Source organism: Pelecanus crispus, chromosome 3, assembly GCF_030463565.1.
Source record: "Pelecanus crispus isolate bPelCri1 chromosome 3, bPelCri1.pri, whole genome shotgun sequence".
NCBI lineage: Eukaryota > Metazoa > Chordata > Aves > Pelecaniformes > Pelecanidae > Pelecanus > Pelecanus crispus.
Window position 1 is genome coordinate 47,253,630 of NC_134645.1, and position 12,227 is coordinate 47,265,856.

Consider the following 12,227-nt stretch of genomic DNA (forward strand, 5'->3'; position numbering starts at 1 on the left):
CTGCAAGACAGACTCATTTCATATGAGTCAGAGGCAACCTGAGACCATAATGAATTTCTGTCACTGTCAACCACAGCTGGATTCAAACCAGATGCTAACAGCTGAGAGGCTCTTTAGCCTGTTATGGATCTTCTGAGCCACCCGGTTTCCAGTCTTTGCCTGTCTTGCCTGAAGATTATCAAAAAGGAAATCTACAGCTTAAGGAAATTCTTCCTGGTTCAGTAAAGTCTGGTGGGTAACTGTACTCTGCTTTGCTTTGTCTTGACCCCAATTACTAAACACTGATAAGGATCGGGAAGTAAGTGGTTGTATTATTTAACAAATGAAAGGTCAAAAGCACCACTATTCAGCAAGGTCAAAGGTTACCATCACTGTTATTAAACAGTTTGAAGGCAGTTTCTCCCATCCGTTGCCATCCCAGGCTCAAACAAGGAGCTGCTCAGCAGCCGGGCAGCCAGGAGGGAAGAGAGGCACCAGGCACCATTTAACCCCGGCGCTGGCTAGGCAGCTTTTCTCTGAGACCTGCTTCAGGGAGGGAAGGTGCCATGCTCCAGCAGTGCACAGCAGCTCCGATTGGAGCACTGAGCTCTCCTGTCTTTGCCCAGAACACGCACGTACATGTGTGCCAAACAGCTTCAGCTCCTCCCAGCTCCACCCTGTTAGAGCTGGCATCTTTTTTGATGAGAAACCAAACTCAGGTTCCCTTCCACTCATCTTCAAGGTACTGAAGCTCACAGAACTATTTGCAGCATCAGAGTTAAACATCTTGAAATACATGTAAGTTACTACTGAGTGCACAGTGGCTCCTGTATGCTTGCACAGCTTTTTAAAACATTTGAAAATACTTTTAGTGATGTAGGAAGTGAGCTCATCTTCCTTCGTGTTCTTTAGTATACCCCATCTCAAGAGTAAGAAAAATAGTTATTAATCCATGTTACCATTTCTGCTGGTACAGATTAAGAAGGCTGCCCTCAAAATACTCTTGCAGAACAACTGTAGCACTGTCCTTAACATCCATTAGGCTGACACTGCTTGCAAGTTACACTGCTAACCATCATCCAGGTCACTTCTTCATGTGGTGGGGACAGTCTGCAGTTGGTTCTGATGCAGCAAGAAATAGATAGGGGTTATTCCTCCCAGGTGCGTTGAATATAAAGTCTGAATTTCCTCCCAATTATCTCAAAAGTCCAGACTGTCTCTGGTTTCAGAAACACTGTGGCTTTGAATCATTTTCCTGCATGTAAGTCATTACTGTATAAGGCAAATAGGATAGTAAAAGACAGTAAACAAGAAAGGAAAGTACACAGTTTTTCTCAATAAGGAAGGCATGATAGATGGCTACTTGACAGAAGGGAAGGAGATTGTGAATGACAAACTGTTGAACAAACTTCAAGAACTGCAAAGAGAAGCCTTGAGCTATGCTGACCATAAAGTAAGGAACTGGAGCCAAGTAACAGTTCAACAGAAGGGACCAGGGATGTCCCTACCTGGTATAATACAGGCACTTTCCTCTGTCTTGGAGATTGTACTAAATATGGCAAAACTCTGGGAATACTTTGACTGCAAACTGTTCAAAGAAAAAGGATGTGGGTCTTTTGACTTGTCTGGGACCAATGCCATTTTCTCCATTAGTGAGACATGAGCTAGCTGTGTGCAGTCATGGGGAGACTCGGAGAGGAAGGGGTGAAGGTGCAACGTGTGCCGTGGGCAGGGCTCGTCCACATCTGGAATCCCTGCATTCTCAGTAACAGGTCAGCAAGAAATCAGGCTAGTAGGTCAGGATGGGAACAGCTGAACTGAGATGAAGTGGAAACCTGCAGGATGACTGTGACAAGCCTTCCCTGGAGATTCTCTTTGGCATAATCCTGGGCAGGCAGTATGCCAAAAAAAGTGTTTATCCTGCCCTACTCGGGAAAAGACAGGCATGAAAGCCAAAGAGCTTTGTGATTTTTGTGACACAAAGTGTTCTATGTCTTTAAGGTTAATTTCATGCTTTTCATCGCTCCCCTAATAGCATCTACCTGACTGCTCTTGGCCCAGGGGACAGGTAAAGAGTTTAGTGGGGTAAGAAGTACCAATGTGCTGATTTTATCATCTTGCCTGGGCATCACATGAGTAGCTGTGATTCTTCCAGCTGGCAACTGAACATACATATCTGTCTTTGTGTTTTTCAGGTACCCAGAGGGGTGAGATGCAGCTCTCTGACCTTGCACCCACCATGCTGCCAGTCAAAGTGCTGACAGTCTGAGTGGGGGGATGCTGTTGAGGAACCATGGGAAGGGAAAATCAGCATGGTAAGAAACTGCTATGTAAGTGTAGTCCTGACTATGGTTAGGCTTCAGGAGGATTCAATGCATTGGTATAGGTATTATTCACGTCTCAGGCTGCCCACCATCCTAGTGTCTCGGCACTAGGAGTTAATATATTCACAAATAACTAATACAGCTTTTTTTAGACATCCTAAGCAAAGATAGGCACTGCATGAAAGATTACTGAATTGTTTTGGTGATTCCTGGAAACAGCTTGCTGACGATGATCTCTGGTCTTTACAAGTTCAATTTTTAGGACTGACAATCGTCTCATCTCTACAAGTAGCAGTTGCTACAGTGAAATGGTGGAAAAGCATGTCTTATAGTGGCAGGGACCAGAATGATTTAGGCTTTTCAGAGGCATGACCAAGACTACGTATCACAGAGAGGAATGAATCAGCAGCCATCAGTAAGCACAGTCTTGGTATAAAAAGGTTTAATCAACTTGTCCTTGGAAGAAAGGTCAACAAGTCTACAGCTTGCAGGTGGCTCCAGGCAGAACCTCTCTAACCATTAAGGACAGGAGTGACAAACCTGGGTGATGCATGAGAAAAGCACGTGGCAAGCTGATGATGGGATGAGTGTTTCTGGCCTACTGCCTGAGAGCTCAGAGCAGAAGTGCAGAAGTGGATCCAGGGGGACTCTGGGATCAGAACAATTGACAAGGCAGATCTCATTAACTACAGATGATGTTTTCAGCAAACATCCCTCTTCTAATAAGCTGTGCTTTTATCTAGGCAGAGCTTATTCCTGTTGGAGACATTGGGAATAAGATATCCCTTTGCTAGACAGTCAGAGACCACTGACCTTTTCTCATGTCACTTCCTACAGTGATTGCCATTTCCAATGCCTTTTTTTTTTTTCTCAGGGAAATACTTCCCAATTTGAAATGTCTGCTCAGTCTCAGCCACCTGCTTAGAACTATTAACCTTTAAAAATGTGCAGGAGCCAGGGACCAACTCAGGTGGGCTGGGTGGCTTCAGGTGACTGCACCCTCCAAGCATCAAACACCCGGAGAGGTGTTTCCATCCCTGTCTCTGGGGCACTGACTCTTGTCAGCATAGTTCAACCATCCCCTCAGCAAGCTTTTGGCCTTTGTGTGGATTCACTCTTCCCACCTGCTGCTGAATTGCTTTGTCTGAACAACCCAGCTGTGTCATGCTGACACTTTTGTGTGGTTTCTTTTCCCAGTAATAGAGTCAAGCCAGGTAAATTATATCTGAAAAGGAGAGAAAAAGACGGCTCCCTGCACAGCATCTGCTGCAGAGTCTGTCCCTCCACATGTAGCATGTGGTCCTTGCCCAGCCAGCCTTGCAATTGCACTAACAAAGGGTTTTCCTTGTTTTTACTGCAAGACTGAAAAATATGATCTTTCTAGTTCTGAATAAAATGTTACTCCTCTGAAATTTCCAGCCTTTCTTTCCTGCCTGTGCTCAGTTCTGGGCAGAGATTGAGGAAATCCGAGATGACCCAGGAGAGAGAACAGCGGAGACCTCTGCCTAAACTGTTTGAATAGCTAATACCCTTTCCAAATACTGGCACCTGGGAATCCTTTAATGACGTGGATGGTGCTTTGGGTAGACTGAATACCTCCTTTCAGAAACAAAGACTTATTATTATTATTTATTTATCTGCCTTAAATCTTACAAGCAGTTAGAAGGTAACCCTATCTTGTATTATATTCCTGCCCCTGTGCTGGATATCATGAGGCCAAGCTTACACCTGTAAACTGCAAAGGTGGAGGGTCACTCTAGGTTTGCTCAGCACCTAGCAGAATTAAAGCTCCCCCTAGTCTCACTTGTGGTCTTTAGTCTGTACAGGAATACAAGTCGTGTCACATATAATAATGATAACAATGACTACCAGCTTGTTTTCCTGCAGTAATTGTTATATTTGTCTTTGCTTCTACCAGCCTCTACCTCAGAATTTCCCACAGCACAGTGACCTTGTCTTTGTCCAGCAAGGTCTGGAGGTCATTCCAGATCTGAGCCAGGGAAGTTTCCTCAACGACAATCAGAGAAACCACATGCCCAAGCTCCCACTGTGAGTTTGTCAATGCAGCAGCACAGCACTATGCCAATGGAAAATGGGGTGGGTCTCACATAGTTGGTTGTTTGGGCTTTATAACCAGCCACAGGGCAATTTCATGCTCACAACAACCTTTGAAGCATAGAGGTGCACCTGAACTGCAAGGCCTGGGACTGTTTTCCAGCTCGGAGGCCCAGATGTGCACTGCAGTTACATCCTGCTTGCTTGTCAGGATGCAGGCTGGGTGTGAACTGTCTGCCCTCTCTTCCCTCTCCTCCCTGCCATGCTTCCTGGTTTCTGTTGGAAAGAAAACTGGGATTGAGGGCAGGGGAGTGGGTGCTGTGTGGACTCCTGGTTTAGACAGCCATACTGTCTCTCATGGTTCACCTCAGACTAATAACAACACATTGTAAATCTCAACCTGGCACAGTAGAATCACTGTGGGATGGGCTGTTGCCAACTTCTGAGCACCTGAGACATGCAGACTACAGCAGTGCTTTTGAACCAAATTTCCTTTCCCAGAGAACCACCATGAGGCAGCCTCAAGCACTGTTTGTTTTACAGCTACCACTACCAGCAGGGATGAGTTAAAGGTGTACTTGTTTTGAGAGAGAGTTGTTGGGTCAGTACTGACTGATCTGGATGCCTAGTTCTAGGACTTCAGTGGGTCTCTGTGCGTAAATGCTTAATAATTTTCAAAATACCAAAGAACTTAATGTTTCCTTTTTATTTGACCACAGCTTTGTTTTTGCCCTGTTAAGCCCGAATCACATCTTGGCAGCTTGAGATCATTTATCTTTGAAATGATGGGCCACAGCTGTATGAACTTGGCTAAGGGTAGGCGAAAGCCACAGCCTATTTCAAAACATCCACTTGATGTAAGCAGAAATAGGAGCTCAGGTAGGCTGATAAGATGTGTGTATTGCTGAGTGGTTGGAAGAGTTGTGCTGTGAAAAAAACTGAAATCAGAAACTGTATCTGGGTTAAAATACAGGTTTAGTGATAGCCAGAGGCTACTGGTTTAAGTCTAGGTCTGGCAGAAGTTGGTGGCAAAGCTTTAATTGATTTTGCTGGATCAGGATCTCATCTGTAGAGTGTAAATGAGGAGCCAATGCAACAGCAGGAGCAGAAACAGCAGTAAAACAGTTGTGGTAAGGTGGGATATGATGCTCAATGTTTTGCATGGAGAAACAAAATTATAAACCTACAACATGTACTTGAGAAAGTTAAAGTCGTTGTGAGGTGGCTACATGCTCTGAAGAAAAGCTGTGAGATAACATCATGGGAGATGATTAGAGCATGACCTGGGCTCTGGTCATTTGAAGTACCTCTCTCCCCAAGAAAGCTCACAGCTGCTCCACATTACTGGCTAATGTGGACTCCTAAGGGGACAGATGCCTTATAAATTACTTGTTGTGAGAGCACAACAGCATGGTTCAAACTCCCAGGGGACTTCTGGTTACAATTATATAACAATACTAAAGTCCATTGAACTGATTGCTCAAGCCACAAGTAACCTTGGCTGATGACTAGCTCCCTTGTATGCTATAGAAATTCTACCTTGTAAACATTCATAGACTTTGTACCCACTAGAGCAGCCCCCCTGCTCCCTCAGTCTGTAGTAAGAGCATCAAGGCACTCATTCCTACCCTGTAAGAACTCGTTTGGGAGAGGGCAGCATGCAAGAAATCTCTTTTCTGTTTAGTTTAAACAGCACCTCCTTGGCTGCTATGAACAACTAATGAATAGTAACATTATCATTCCTCCTCTCTTTCACTGCTTTTAAACTGAGATATTTAATGCTAATAGAACCTGAAGGTAGCCAGGGAGGCTTTTGTTTATGCATTTAGTAAGTACTTCTCTTTTTTAAATCATATTTTATAAAGAATCTTTCTTTGCAGGGTTATAACTCTAGAAGAGACCTGGGGTGGATGAAGAAACCTCTGTCTCTTAGGTGCTGTGTTCCAGAAACGAATGTGAATTGTGTTCTCTGGGCAACTCATGTCGATTTTTTTTATTGTTACAGCAGTTGGGTCAAAAAATAACAGGTCTAGTGAAGGCAGTCGAGACAGCAGACAAGCAGCGAATGTCGATTTCACTGAACTGATTTTGTACAGCAAAAGCTTGGTAGACAGTGCCCTCTTTGTTCCACAAAGAAGAATGCATCCCTCTGAACCTTTCTGTTGCAAGTAAGCAAAACTCTGGCTAAGAAGTATGTTGAAGAGATGCCAGTGTTTAGCCTGGCCTGCTTAATCCTGTGTGTTTGGAAATCCTGTGCAAGTCAGGGCTCCTCCAGCCCGAAGAGGAGACCGCAACAAATATTTGAGCGTAGACTTTTGTGTCCCTACAGGGAGATCTAGCAGACATGGACACGCAAGCCTTTGCCAGCAGAAATAAAGAAGGGGCTTTGCCCTCTGTAGGAGCACCAGAACTATATCCACTTCAAATGTTGTTTCTATTGAAAGGCTCTTGGAATTTGGAGCCTTTGCAGGACCCAAGCATAGGGATCCAGTGATATCCTCACTTGTTATATTCCCTGTGCCTCTACTAGGGTTCAGCCAGGCTTGTCACAGACTGGAACCATCTCTCCTCTCCTCATTTTGGTAGCAACAAGAAGATGCGTCTTTTCAGGGAGCCCTCCTATTTGAAAGAAACACAAAACACAGAGGTGCCAGGGTCTCACAGAGAAAACACAGAGTTTTCATGCTGCAGGAAAACACAAAATTTCTGGCCTTAGAAACAAATCTGCATGGGAAGGATCTGGAAGTAGCCTTATTGCCCAGTGGTGTGGAAATGTGTGTGGCAGGCAGGCTGCGCTTGGCATTGGGGGATGCAGCTGCTGCTGTGCCTGGCGCACGCACACAGGTGCTATAGAGGCCCTCAGCTCCTCGCAGTTCCAGGAACTGGAGGAAGAGGCAGCCAAGAGGAGCAAAGAAAACACGAACTGAATAATCAGGAAAAGAAGATAAACTGTGCTGAGTGGCAGCTGGTCTTTAGAGAATGGGCTGTGTAAATAGCCCGAGGGCCTTGTGCATCATCCCTGGGAAGCTAGTCCCCGGAGAGGGACTCAGCTGGATCACCATGCCACTCCACACTGGAGGTATGTTTACTTCTGTGCAGCCTTCAGTGTTTCCTGTGAGAACATTCCCCTGCTCATAACCAATATATGGTGACCTTTCAACAAGCAATGTTTCCTTTCTGTGTCTATACACATCTGTCTGTGCCAGAAAAAACCTCCAAATAAATTATTTACTGCTCATCCTCTTCTAGGCACAGAAGGCAGAGGTGCAGTCCAGGCCCACTTTTCCTAGTGTTGAGGGAGGAGACCAGCCACCAAATAACAGGATTCCTCATTTTGCCTTCCATGCATAGGTGACATACATTGTGGTTTCTCTACCTGTATGTTTTTATACTGGAAGCAGTTGGTAGGAAAAACTTGGCTGGCATAATTTTCAGCATCATATATACTGACAGCTCTACACTGATACTGTTGCAGTGGTTGGGATGGGTGACTTCTGGAAAAGGAATGCAGCTTGCCAGCACGGTGAAGTTTCAGTGCCTGCTGTTAATGTTGCATCTGGCTGTAATTGTGCAAACCATCATTCAGTGAATGTTTAACAAAAGGTATGACCAGTTTGCCGTTCTAATTTACCCTTAGGTCCATTTTGTGTCTGTTATGTCCCTTCCTTTTTCTTTTTGTCCTTTGCTGTGTTTCCCTCTTCTTTCTCTGTCTCTGTCCCTCCCCTGGATCTCCAGCAATGTGCCTTGTTACGTTTGTTCCCTGCAATTCAGTTGTACTGGTAGACTTGCCAGTGCTGGAGGCACGCAGCAGTTTTGGCACCAGCTTTGACGTGATCTCCAGTGATCTTGGCAAAAGAACTGACCCCAGCCTGGAGCTGTGGGTTTCCTTACGGGGCTCTGCAGAGGCCCCATGGAGCAGGCATGGCTGAAGGAGAGGAACAGCTGAAATTATTTACTGTCAAACAGTTGCTTTGTAGAAGCTGAGGTTTGGATCAGAAGACCAGTGCAGTTGAAGCAGCGCTTAGGTGCCTTCCGGCCCTGCTCAGAGCTTGGGCTGTAGCTGTTGTGGCAGTGAGATGTTTGGTCTTGCACCAGCCAAATCCTTGGGCTCTCTTCTACTGTCCCTAGGCTGCAGTTTCCACCCTCCTCTTGCACGCTTTTGGTACCTGTCATTACCCAACACCTGGTTCAGCAAAGGAGCTGTCTGACAGAAAACTTTCAGTGACTGATTTACTCTAGGAAATTAATAAATAAGAAGCTCTTCCTAGTACATTCTACACCAACGGCCTGTCAAGCGTACTGCAGTGCTGTAGGCACACTGTGCTTGCTCCCTGACACAGACAACATCCCTGCTCTAAGAAACTGTCAGTCTGATTTAGAAATGAAAAATGGCAAGAGACAGCAACGAATGAGAAAGAATATATGCTCTGTGGCAGGGATCAGCCCTCTCCCCAAAGCATGCACATTACTTAGAATGTTTATTTCATGCAGGGGAAAGGAACTGGGGATTAACTGTTGTCTTTACACTGCAAGTGAGAGGCAGAATGGAAACATTCTGAGTGTTTGGGAATGGAAAACAAATGTAAAGAAAGAACTTGGACGTTCAGAAAAGGAGGTGAAAGGACTAATCGCATGCTGACTCCTGGGATCTACTTCTGAACTTACTGTCCCACTCCTTAGTTCTCTAAGATCCATACAGTGCCAGTTAAGGATTTGAGTCATCCTCTTGTTTATTGGCTGTTGATGGTGCCCACAGGCTCTAAATGAGAACAGATAATTATTTGCATTTACTGCAGTACAGGGAGCTTCTGCTGTGGATCAGAATCTAATTGTTCTAGGAATGCAAACAAACAGAAAACACAGAAGCACAGAACAAAGCAAAGTCGCTTTCAGTCTAAGTAGGTAAAAGAAAGAGCTGGAGAGAGAAAGCATTATCACCTCCTTTTCATGGATGGGAACTAGAGCATTAAGAGATCAAATAACTTGCCCAAAATCATAGAGAGGGTGGGCCAGGAAGTGAACCCAATCCATCACGACCCCGTGCTTGCAATCCCATCTCTTCTTTGCATAAGGACTCTGCTCCACCTGTGCAGGGAATGTGGTCATTTAGCTACCAGGCAGTAGTCTGAAAGGGACCATAAAACTCTGGTTTTAGGATGTAAGACAAGTTGTAGTTTTTATAAGGTATTAGAACTAAACTTCGGGATTTCTGTAAGAACTGATGCTGCTAATGACTGGTTATTCAGTTCCATGGATCCACGAGAAGGACTCAGATTATTTCTACGTTTATACTTGCTTGCACCTGTGACTTGCCTAAATCTGACAACTTACAGGAGGTGCAATAACCACCTAAACACTGAAGGCAATGTTTTAGGACAGGAAATCAGGGGAACTAAAGACTTGGACCAAATCTCTGTTTTGTGCTATCTGTTTTTAATGGAGACTGTCTTGAATATCCCTTTGAAGAAAGTCTGTCTGGAAGATGCTGAGGAATGGAAAGACAGCTTGTTTTTCCAGAGGCTGAAGTGGTTGCAGCCACTTGTTGTATTGCAGGTGGGCAGTGGGCATGCAGCTGGTGGCTCCTGTGAGCCCATCTATTTGCTACTGTCATCACAGCTGCTGGAGATCCATTCCTGCATCCTGCCCTCTGTAAACAGCAGCTCATAACCACAAAGCACCAAGCGTCTCTGGTCCAGCATCAGCTCAGGGAGCCAGAGAGCTGCTTGCTGAAAGCTGCCTTCTGTTTGCTTGCAGACGTGTCAATATTTACTGAGTGAGGCTCCACTTTTGCCCAGCTGGAGCATGACAGCTTTGCCACTTTTGCACTCAGTGTCCCTATCTTCCAGCATTAACATCAGGAGGTGATGAGTGACCAGGCTGGCCTGATAAATGAGAAGAGATCTGCAAACAGAGAACAGCAAACACTTCCTGGGGGGCTCAGGACACCTGCTGAGAAAGATGTTCTTTTTTGCAAGGATCAGGTAGCATATGATGCTGTATCAGGAGGGACACAGGGAAGGTGCTGTTGGTGGCACTGGGTGCTGGGGAAGGCCCTGGGGCAGACAGCAGCTGCACCGGGCTGCCTCCCAGGAGCAGGGTGGACAGATCAGCCAACATCTGTTCCCCTTTAATCTCTTGTTCCTTTATGTTTTGGTGTAGCGCTTTTGTGCGTAATGAGTTGCATGCTCTGGCACATCCCCAGCCACTCTCCTGGATGGCGGTTCCTCAGGCAGACAGTGCTGCTGGGACCGAAGAGCTCTCCAAGGCTGGGATGTGTCGGCAGGCAGTGCAGGCTACAGACTCAAGTGTGTTTCTTGATGACCCAGCTCCTCCTGCCCCACCAGACTTGGCAGGATTCCCAGGGTCCACCAGACTCCATCAGGAAAAGCCTGAACTGGGCAAGTTGGTTCCCCTTCATGTCACTGCTTCCAGTTGTTTTGATTACAAGGGGTTTGTGTCAGGACAACCTCCAGGGCTTCCTTTCACTCAGACCCCATTACGCAGTTAGTGTCTGCACCTGCAGGGTCTGCTTGCCTGGAGCCACTGATGCTTTTAACCTCTTGCGTACGCCACTGAACATACTTACTTGTGTTAGGAAACATGGGAAGAGGGGAATAATGTACTAACAGTCTCCCACAAAGGCCTTGTGCTTCCACAAAGGTCTCAGCTTCCACTGCTGCCTCCAGAAGTTCACTGCAATCCCTGGAAGGGAGCCAAAGACAGTCTCCTGCTGAGAGAAGCGGTCACAGATACTCTGTGGCATCTTTCTCCATTTAACTCCCTGATGAAGGAACTGACAAAGCAGCACCCAGAGCAGCAGCCTGGAGGGTGAAGGCTACTTGTGATACAAAGGGTTTAGACAGACTTCAGCAGGGGAGGCGCTTTTCTCTCCAAACAATGTATGAAATTCTAGATAACTTCCTTCTGCCTTGGTGTTTGATGGCACCCCTGCAACTCCTCCAGGTCAGGAAGCACAGGAGGATAATATTATTTGCCTTCTACCTCTGAGCCTTTTGAAACAGGAGGGCCTTGATCCATGCAAATGTTTGTTATCCAGGAAATCACCAGCACGTACACAGGACTGAACTTAGCTGAAGTAGTGAGGCACCAGCTTCTGCAAGAAAGTACACTGCCGTCAGGAGCAGTAATAATGGCAGTATCACACATGAAAGAGCAGTTAGATGGAAAAGGGATGTCAGGAATATGCAATGGGACAGATGTTGGAGGCCAGCAAACCCAGAGCAGCTCCAAAGGATTGTGAAATGACCCTTCTCCATGTCCAGCTGTAAGGCAAAGCTGGCTGGATCCATATTCCCAAAACTCAGAGCAAGGGAGGATAAAGTGTGAGGCCCTAAGCAGAGGGGGCTGCTGGCTTCCAGATTTCCCAGACCAACATCATTTCACACTGGCCAGTGTGTCTCTGCTTTGGTGGATGCGTTCTCCTCCTCTTGAAGTCAAAAAGGGAAAGGGTGGGATAATGGCACCCTGCAGCTAAAGTAAAAGAGCAAGAGAACACCTGGAAAGCTGAGCTGCTGCCCTGCTCACGCATCCAAGAGGCAGGAGCCAGTGATGGCTGTCACCTGTTGGTGAGGCACCAGCAGATATTTGGACACCTTTTCCTGTCCCTATCTCTGTGCTAGAGGGAGGACACTGGACTTTCTTGCACCTCCTCCCTCGGGGTCTGTGCAGCAGGGATGGGCTGTCATGGCTGGGGAGCACATATAGCTGTGGAAGCTATTGCTGTTCCACAGGTCACTGTTCAAGGACTCAACCCTTTTTTTCTTTCATGTTCACAACAGCTTTATTTTCCAGAAGCCAGTGAACACAGGATATGATTAAATCAAATGAACATCTCTGACTGCTTCTCCC